The 9,220-nt window shown below is 37.4% G+C and overlaps 1 non-coding gene across 1 annotated transcript; it reads left to right on the top strand.

The window, feature by feature from the left end:
• The first annotated feature begins 8,672 nt into the window (after window positions 1-8,672).
• Window positions 8,673-8,791, top strand: LOC111729567. The gene has a single exon (XR_002776283.1). It is a non-coding gene; the product is annotated as a 5S ribosomal RNA (ribosomal RNA).
• The last annotated feature ends 429 nt before the right edge of the window (window positions 8,792-9,220 follow it).

Raw genomic sequence — 9,220 nt, 5'->3', positions numbered from 1 at the left:
TGATAAGGGATTAATATGCAAAATATATAAGGAACTCATAAAGCTCCATAAGAGTAAATAAAAGCTAGTTTAAATTTATTGGTTTAAGTAGAACAGACATGGTTATTGAGTTATTGATAATAAATACAATATTTATATTTTACCTGGATTTACAAACATAACTCTATGTTAACACTTGACTTTGATGTCTATGAAATATGTTTCTAGAGGTTATAAAATGTCTTCACAAACTTGTCAAGCTAAAGAATGCTAATTGCTTACTTCTTATTTTTTATTAGAAATTGAGGTTTTAAGGGTTAAAATCTCAATATATGTAGGGATAACTTTGTGGTGTTCCAGAAAGACCTGTGGAACACCTCAAAAATTTTGTTTTTATGTTAAATTGCAAGGAAAGCACTATAAAATAAATGATTTTAAAAATCTTGTATGCTTTATGGTATGGGTAAACAATGGTTGTAAATTAAATGAATAATTATGGCTCTGAAAAACTCGAGATAGTCATTTGGTTCTTTCAGGCTAGCTGGCAAACACCATTCTTCAGTTTTTTCATTCCTTTATGCTTCAGAGTACACTTAAGCTGGACTTAAATTAGATGAAGAAACTTGTGAGCCGACATTATTGAAAGATGACATTTTACACTATTGCCAGCATTTGATAAAGTCACTTCAAGAAAATGTCAAGGTCGGACATGGTTCCATAGTGTAGCAGTTAACATGTCTGCTTTACATGCAGAAAGTCCTGGGTTTACTCCTCAGTGGAGCCACGGTCCATGGTCCATGCAACCCGGAACAAGCCCGATGTATGATCTTGGAAGCTAAGCAGGGTCAGGCCTGGTTAGTACTTGGATGGAAGACTACCTAGGAAGACCATGTGCTGTAGGCATAAATAATAATAAATAATAAAAAAAAAGAAAAGAAAAAAAATAACAGATAGGTAACCACTTCGTTTCACAGAGAGCTCCCAGGAGACAAAGATTTTAAAGATCATTGACTGCCACTGGAGATTTTGTTTATTGGAAAGCAGGTCAAATAAAAGACCTCTCCATAGTTGTAGAAAGGAACTTCATCAGGCGTCTAACCACAAATGGACATCTACCTTTGCCTCCACCTACAGAGGACATCAGACTCCTCGAGGATAAGAAGTCACTGACGAGTCGCTGACATCAGAGGTGGACCTCTATCCCAAGACATTGACAAGACCTGTACACCTACGGATTGATGCTGAACTCAGAAACCAATTGTTTGATTGTCTTTACCTATCTGCTAATTGTATTAGTCATAATAATACCTATACTTCTTTACCTTGCATTTTCCTATATAGTCCAACTGTTTATGATCATTGAATATGTATAAGAGAACTGTTAATAGTTTTTTATGGCTTATATAAATGTTATACTAGATGGCAAATACAGAAAAATGGCAAAACTCTAATCATGATAGTTTACAGGATCGAAGTGATCCAGAGTGGTTTTTTTGCAATGAAGGCACAAAGACCTGATTGCCTTCCATTTACCTGCCATACCCTTTTGGGGAAAATTTGGCCTCAACTCACATCCCTTGCTTACAGTATTTACCTCCTCACCAATGCTCCGTCATTTCAATAAGACAACATTGCTACTGAGACTTATTAGAAATAAGCCTTCCTAGCACTGTGAGATCACACTGTCTGACCAAAAGATTGGTCATCAATGTATCCTTTGTATTGATTTATGACAAAAGTGGGAATTGTGGATGAAAAAGTGGTTCTATGGAAAGTAACCTCACAGGGTCATCTGATCATAAATTCCTAATTGGGCAGGTCATGGTGGGTAGTCATGCCCCAGGCATGTAACTTCTTTAGTAAAAACATTTACCTTAAGCAAGCCCTGTTCATTGTTTCTGTTCATCTAGGTTAACACCTTTTTGAAATGCCTCTTTTTTAAATAAATCACCTTCAAGAGAGCACATAATCTTGTTAACTATCCTGTAATCCAGTCCCTACCTTGCCTTCTCTCATCTTCATGTAATCTTTCTTAGGTTGGTTTCCTTCTTAATTTCAAATGCATAAAAGAAACTGTAAAACTGTCATTCTCTGGAGAATTTGAAGTATGCTTCCTAGCATTATCATCTTTTTTACTCAAACTCTTATAAAAGTTCTCTACTGGTTTAAACATTTCTCATGTGGACAAAATGTATGTATGTGTATATATACATGTATTCAGAAATCACATTTTCCAAGTAAATAAGAAAAGTTTAATGTCAACTTAAAAAGTATACCAAAATGTATATATTTTATCAAATCTCTTTTATAGAGTACATGAACAAAAATGTTTGAAAGCCATTTCTCTAGATGACTTGGCTTCAGGACATCATAGGATCTCAGGATCTCCCCTCCCATAACATTTGCCTGGAAACATTTACTTATTTTTAAGTCGTTTTTTGTTTGTTTGTTTGTTTGTTTGTTTGTTTGTTTTTACAGGATTTCCTACCACAGGGAACCACATGTTCTACTCAATCAACTTTAGACTAGTTCTCTTCCCTTACTTGGTCTAGTGGGATTTCTCTTTCCTCCAAGCTCCATTCAAACCATCCTAAAAGCCAAGGCCCTCAGCCTGGTAGAGCTCTGAAACTTCAAATAATTAACAGCTCCTTGACTTCTGAATTCAGAATGAACTTTTGTCACCATCATCTGAGTCACTTAATTGAAAAGTATTAGTACCTTGGATCATGATGACCTCCAGAACACCCCACATAGTACCCTGTATCTTTTTTGTGTCTTTATATCTATGAATGACCAAAACCTGAAGATTGACTAACCTCAAGGTGAGTGCCTGAAGGCACCATGTAATCAGAGACCTCCATCAATAGGGCTACTCATGTTTAATCCTCTTCAATAGCTCCAAATAGCACTCACAATAAAATGCAATCTCCCAATGCCCATTTTTGATTATGCCATGTTTATCTCACTAACCTCAGCTGAGGTCACTCTCCTCTTCTCCTTTCTCATTAAACACAATCACCCTACTTCTTTCAGTCTAACTCTCTTCTACCTCAGAACCTTTGCCTTCAAGTTCCCTTAGCCTGGTGTGTTCTACATACTTCTTCAAGTGAGTAGCTACCTCTCTCTCTCCAGCTTTGTCACATTTTGACGATACCCATCAAAATGTAAGATATCTGCCCATAGATCCACCAAAAACAATCTTAGGAATCCATTCTGAAGAAATATTCAGATAAAATCCAGCAATATATATAAAAGGATGTTTATTGCAGCATTTTTATGAGTAAAAACGTGTTAAGAACTTAAATGTCCTTTGAGAGAGGAACGTTTTAATGGTGGTACACGTGCTGCCACAAAAAGGATGAGGTAGATCAATAGATGCTGTTCTGGACGGAGGTCCATGATACGATGTATGTCAGAAAAGAAATGCACAGCACATTATGGAGCATGTAATCCTATTTATATAACTAAAACAAAGCCACAACACCATGTGAATACAGAAAAGGTTCCAGAAGGCCTCATGCCAACCAGGAATGAGAGGATAGGAGAAGAAAGATATGACTCTTTTCCACTACTCATTCTTACTTTGTGTGAATATTTTATAGCAATTGTGTGCTTATGTAATAACTTAACATTTTATTAAATCTCTTAAATGTTTAAGTAAATTTGAGGAGGAGAAACTATATACAAATTGATATCATGCTAGTGAAACATAATCTTTCAAAGAGATACCAAAAATTTGAGGCAACTTTCCTGGAACCCTCTCTGAGCAGAACAATTAAGAACCAAGTTATTACTTTGATGCTGGAACTGGTGGTCAGATGCTCATCGTCCAGGCCGGAATCACATCTTCTTCTCACCGGGAGGTGTTTGATGGAACAGGCTAGTTCACCATGCCCATGGATGTCATCATGCTTAGAAATGCCTCCTTTCTCCTTGTGGAGGAGTCTCAGCCAAAGGGAAGCTTCTTTTGCCAACTGCTCTGGGAGAAGGGGTAGAAAGGGAGGTGAGATGAGAGAGGAGGATGAGCGATGAGAAAATGAAAGTCTGAGAATAAATGAATCAGGAGAGTGAAGAAAGCAAATGGAAGAAAAGAGAAGGGCAGGAGATGGTCAGAGGGGAGAGGAGAGCAGTGGAGAGGAGAAGAAAGAGGAAAGAGAAGAGAGAACAATAGCTAACACTTATTAAATGTTTAGTATATGCCAATTATTATTCTAAGCACTGAACATGTTTTTATTTCATCTTCTCTAATGAGGGTGATTGTATTATTATGTCTGTTTTACTGCTGAGGAAAATGAGGCACAAGGCACAGAGACTGAAATAAACTTTCCCAAGGTCACTCAGCTCGTAACTTCTTAAGCAAGAATTCAAACTCAGGTTGTCTGATGCCAGAGTATCTGTTCTTATCTCTGGAATTTTAAGAAAAAGAAGAGCACTTGTGATGGAGGAAGGAAAGAAGGAAAAAAGTAAAGGGAAAAAGAAAGGAAAATGGAGAAAGAATGAAAACAGTCTGATGGTGACTACTATTTTAAGTTTTAAGCCATGTATAAGAGGAAGATGAATATACATAGTAGGTTTTTTTCTGAACAGCTGCTATTTGGGAACGCTTTGTTTTCCTGTCTCATCCAATCTAGATAAACCAAGGTGTCTATTCTGCATTACAAATTATCCCAAAATCTAGTAGCTTAAAATAAGAAACATTTATTATCTCACACAGTTTCTGAGAGTTAGGAATCCAGAGACCTCTAATATTAGTGCTTCTGGCTCGGGATTTCTCATGAGATTGTAGATAAGATGACAGCCAGGGCTTCAGTCATACGCAAGCTTGACTGGGACTAGACGGATCATTCATATTGGCTGGAGATATCAGCTCCTTGCCGCCTGGGCCTCTCCATAGGGCTGTTTAAGTATACTTATGACATGGCGGCTAGATTCCAACAGGGAGTGATCCAAGAGAAGAAGGTAGAAGACACAATGTCTTTTATGACCAATCTTTGAAAGTCACAAACCATCACTTCATATTTTATTGGTATACAGACCATCCCTGACACAAAGTGAGGGGACTACAGAAAAGCTTAAATACCAGTAGGAAGAGATCATCAGGTCCAACCTGGAATCTGGTTACCACATAAGGCAAAAAATTAGCTTCTTATAAACAATGTCTTCTCTGGCCATCTACAAGGACTTAATAACTAGTCTTGTCAAAGTTCTTTGAGAAGCTTATTGCCCCATAGTTTCTCTCTTAGCTATAGACCATGAAGATACATATACTTATGAGAAAGTCTGTCCCTAGAAGTATTGTTTGTAATAGCCCAAAAAAGGCAATATTGTCCAAACTCAATTCAATAGATGAATACATATATAGTGTTATATTTATGACAGAATACTTCCTAGCAATCAATAAACCAACTGTAGCCATGTGCAACAACCTAGATGAATCTTACAATTTTGAGCAAAAGAAGCCAGACCAATATATACTGTATCCCCATTTATATAAAGCTCAAAAACAGGCAAAGCTATTATGTTTAGGGATGCTTACTTAGGTAGTGAAACTATAAATAAAGCAAGAAAAGAATGAGCATAAAAGTCAGGGGTGTAGTTACCTTTAGAAATAAAGAAAGGGATTGTGATCTAGAAGGGGCAGAACGGGGCTTCCGGCAAAGTTCTATTTCTTTACCTGTGTGCTATTACAAGTGTTTCCTTTTAATAACACCCTAAGATGTACATTTATGTTTTATGCACTTTTTTGTATATTTGCCATATTTCACAATAAAAAAAGCTCTTAAAAATATCTTTGGAATGGTTTTAGGGATAGATCCTGGGTTGAATGCTCTAAGATCTTGCCACAGAAAACAAATACTCAAAAATGATTATAACAGTAGTTAGTCTAAATATTCACGATGAACCCTGTTCCTGAGTCAATGTGGGTGATAAGAATTTACAGTGAGCATGAGAAGTGTGGGGAAGCTTGTTCCCTCAGATCAGTGACACTCAGCAAATCCTGCCCTGTGGTGCCCACGCTGCATTCCCTCCCATTTGGACACTGGGAGCTTAACCTATATTGTGGTGACCTCTGAACTTCTAGTAGAAACCTTGATCCTGAAGGAATTTCAGTCTGGTTCTACCATCATGGGTTCCCCCCACCCCCATCCTTCTCTGCCTGATCTCTCCCACCCCTTCCTATTCTAGCTTTTCTAAATTTCTTTTGTTAAGCTGACAGAAGCCATAATTGAATCCACTGACAAGAGCTGGACTGTGCTTTTTCTCTCTTTTCTTTTTTTGCAATCTCCTTTGAGCCTTCCAAGTTCATTACTGCAAATGGTCTTGGTCAGGACCCAGGGGCTGGTGGCAGAAGCTTATTATCCAGCTTCAGGGACAGTGAGAGCTGGCCGGCAGCCACAGTCATTCTGAAGCAGTCATGTCCAATTAGAAGAAACATTAGGCACTTTCCTTCTGGAGCCCCATTAGCAAATTAGTCCTACCACAAACTGAGAGGGACTGGATGGGACCAAATACCTTTTGACCACAGGATAATTTGACAATTTGGAGAAGAAACAGTGCAGAACACCGGTGTGTGTGTGTGTGTGCGCGCGCGTGCGTGTGTGTGCACAAACGCAAATATTGGAGGTAGTGGCAGGTGGTTGGGGAGGAGGATTTGATCTGGTATCCCTGTGCCACCCAGGAATGAAATCTTTCTAACATTGAGCAACACCTGTTATTGGGTTAAAGCAGTCAGGGAACTGGGGAGAATGGCGATCTTTTCTAAAGTCAATATTTCATCCCTGGTTGACTTTACTAATTTAGAGGAGCTATTCTACGTGTTCTCAGCCAGGGCACTGCATCTTTATGCATCTTTGCAAATTTCTTTACAGGAAGTTAATGAGAAGAGGGCCAGGGAGACCTATGGCTCATGTACCTGCTGTGGTAAAATAATCGAAACTCACTGTTTTAAAGTTATGGCCATTGATGGTCTTTGGCACCAATTCAAAACCAATAGCAATCCTCAATTTTAAGTGTGGTGAAGGGGGAAGATTTCTTCAGTGAAAACAGCTTAATTGTGAAACAGCACTGCTGTGGAAGAGCAGGGCTTTGAGGGGAGATGGACCTGGTGTTGCAGTTCTAGCCAGGGAAATGCAGTCTGGTGAAACCAAAAGCATGCTCCCTGAGACAGAGGGGAGCTAAGAGAGGAGAAATGTTCCTTCCCCAGGTCCCCAATTGGTCCAGTCTGATGCTAATGAGGACTCCAAATCCTCATTTTGATTGGTCCAAAAAGCACTGTCCTGATTGGTTGGAATGGAGCCACTCTGACTGGTCACTGAAGATGCAAATGAGGATATAGCTGCTGAGCTCCAATTGGATGGGAAAATTCTCAGTCCTATTGGTTGATATACAATTCCAGAAATGCCTTTATAAGTGTCACTAATGGCAAGAACACAGTGTAGGGAAGCAGTTCACTGAAGCCTGGCATGCATGAGAGTCCCCTGTCTAGCAGTGGCTGCTAGGCTCTGTTTTTAAATTTGAGCCCAATTAGCCACTAGGAGCCACTTTCAACAAGTACCTTCATTCTCCAGTGGACAGTTTTCAAAATATTAGTTATAAATGGCTTCCTCAGGTTAAAGTACTAATTAAACCTCTGAGAGTTTTTAAGTCTGTCTGAATCACAATTTTATTTTTATTTATTTATTTTTTTGTTGTTAAGGAAACAACTACAATCAAATTACTGTTGTAAATTCAAATTTCCATTGTAAGTTCATTTGCAATAGAGCAAGAGTTTGGTGCAAGTCCTCTAAAAAGAAGAGCAGGAAAGGAAAATGAGGTAAAGAGGAAAGGTTGTTTTCAGTGAGAAAACTATTCTTGTTTCTGATTTAGAGTTGAAGAACTAAGAAATCTAGCAGAGGACCACAGAGAAGATTCATACTGTCTCTCTTTCTATGACAGTTTATTAATCCTGGAATTTCCCATTTGAAAGATTCTTAGAAATTTTTGGCTCACTCCCATTCAATGCATGACTGTTCTTTTTATTCATAATAGATCCCATAGATATGAACAAATAATATGAGGCTATTATGAACAACTTCATGCCAATATAATAAAAAAAACCTACATAAAATGGATAAATTCCTTCAAAAATATAACTTTAAAACTGACACTAGAAATTAAAAAATCTAAATAGCTCCATATTTATTAAATGTGCTTAATTTGTCATTAAAATCTAGAAATGTCTCTAGGCCCAGATGACTTCACTCATGAATTCTATCAAACATTAAAAAGAAATAATACCAGCCATACAAAAACTCTTTCCAAAAAACAAAGATGAAACACTTCTCAAATTGTTTTATGAATCCAATATACCCCTGATACTAAAACCTCAATAGATGCAGAAAAAGCATTTGACAAAATTCAACACCCTCTCACAATCAAAGCTCTCAGCAAACCTGATTAAAAGAACTACAGAAACTTACAGGTAATGTCTTAGTTAATGGTGAAATATTAAGCTATTTCTCACTAAGTTTGAGAACAAGGCAGTTTTATTCGAAACTGAGGCGCAAAAAAGAAATAAAAGGCAGAGGGGCTGGAAAGGAAAAACAAACTGTCCGTTTTTGCAGACTTGACTGAGCATATGGCAATCTTATGGAAATGTATAAAACGCTACTAGATCTTAAGAGAATTTAGCAAGGGTGCAAAATATAAGGTTAGTCTATGGCCATGCCACCCCGAACAAACCTGATCCCATCTGATCTCAGAAGCTAAGCAAGGTCGGGCCTGGTTAGTACTTGGATGGGAGACCACCTAGGAAGACCAGGTGCTGTAGTCATAAAAAAATAAAAAATTTAAAAAAAATAAAGGATTGTAAGCTGACAAGTTCCTTGCAATCTGTGAGGTCAACCAAGAGTTGCCTTGCCTAAAAAAAAAAAAAATTATATGTATATATATAAAAATTAATTGTATTTCTATATATTAGCAACAAATAATTGGAAACAAAAAATTAATGTACCATTTACGATAACATCAAAAAGCATCAACTATCTAGGATGAAATTTAGCAAAATATGAGTTAAGACTTCTACACTGAAAATAATGAAACATTGCTGAAATTAAAGAAGACCTAAAAAAAATGGAGAGGTATGCTATTTTCATGGAATAGAAGCCTTAATTTATTAATATATTCATTCCCCAAATAAAACTGATTGAGGAGTCCAGAAATGAACCTATATATGAACGATTTATTTTCAACCAAAATGCCA

This window comes from Pteropus vampyrus, unplaced genomic scaffold (assembly GCF_000151845.1).
Source record: "Pteropus vampyrus isolate Shadow unplaced genomic scaffold, Pvam_2.0 Scaffold269, whole genome shotgun sequence".
NCBI classification, from domain to species: domain Eukaryota; kingdom Metazoa; phylum Chordata; class Mammalia; order Chiroptera; family Pteropodidae; genus Pteropus; species Pteropus vampyrus.
Note: the sequence above shows the minus strand (reverse complement) of the source record. Positions and strands in the feature narration are given on the sequence as shown.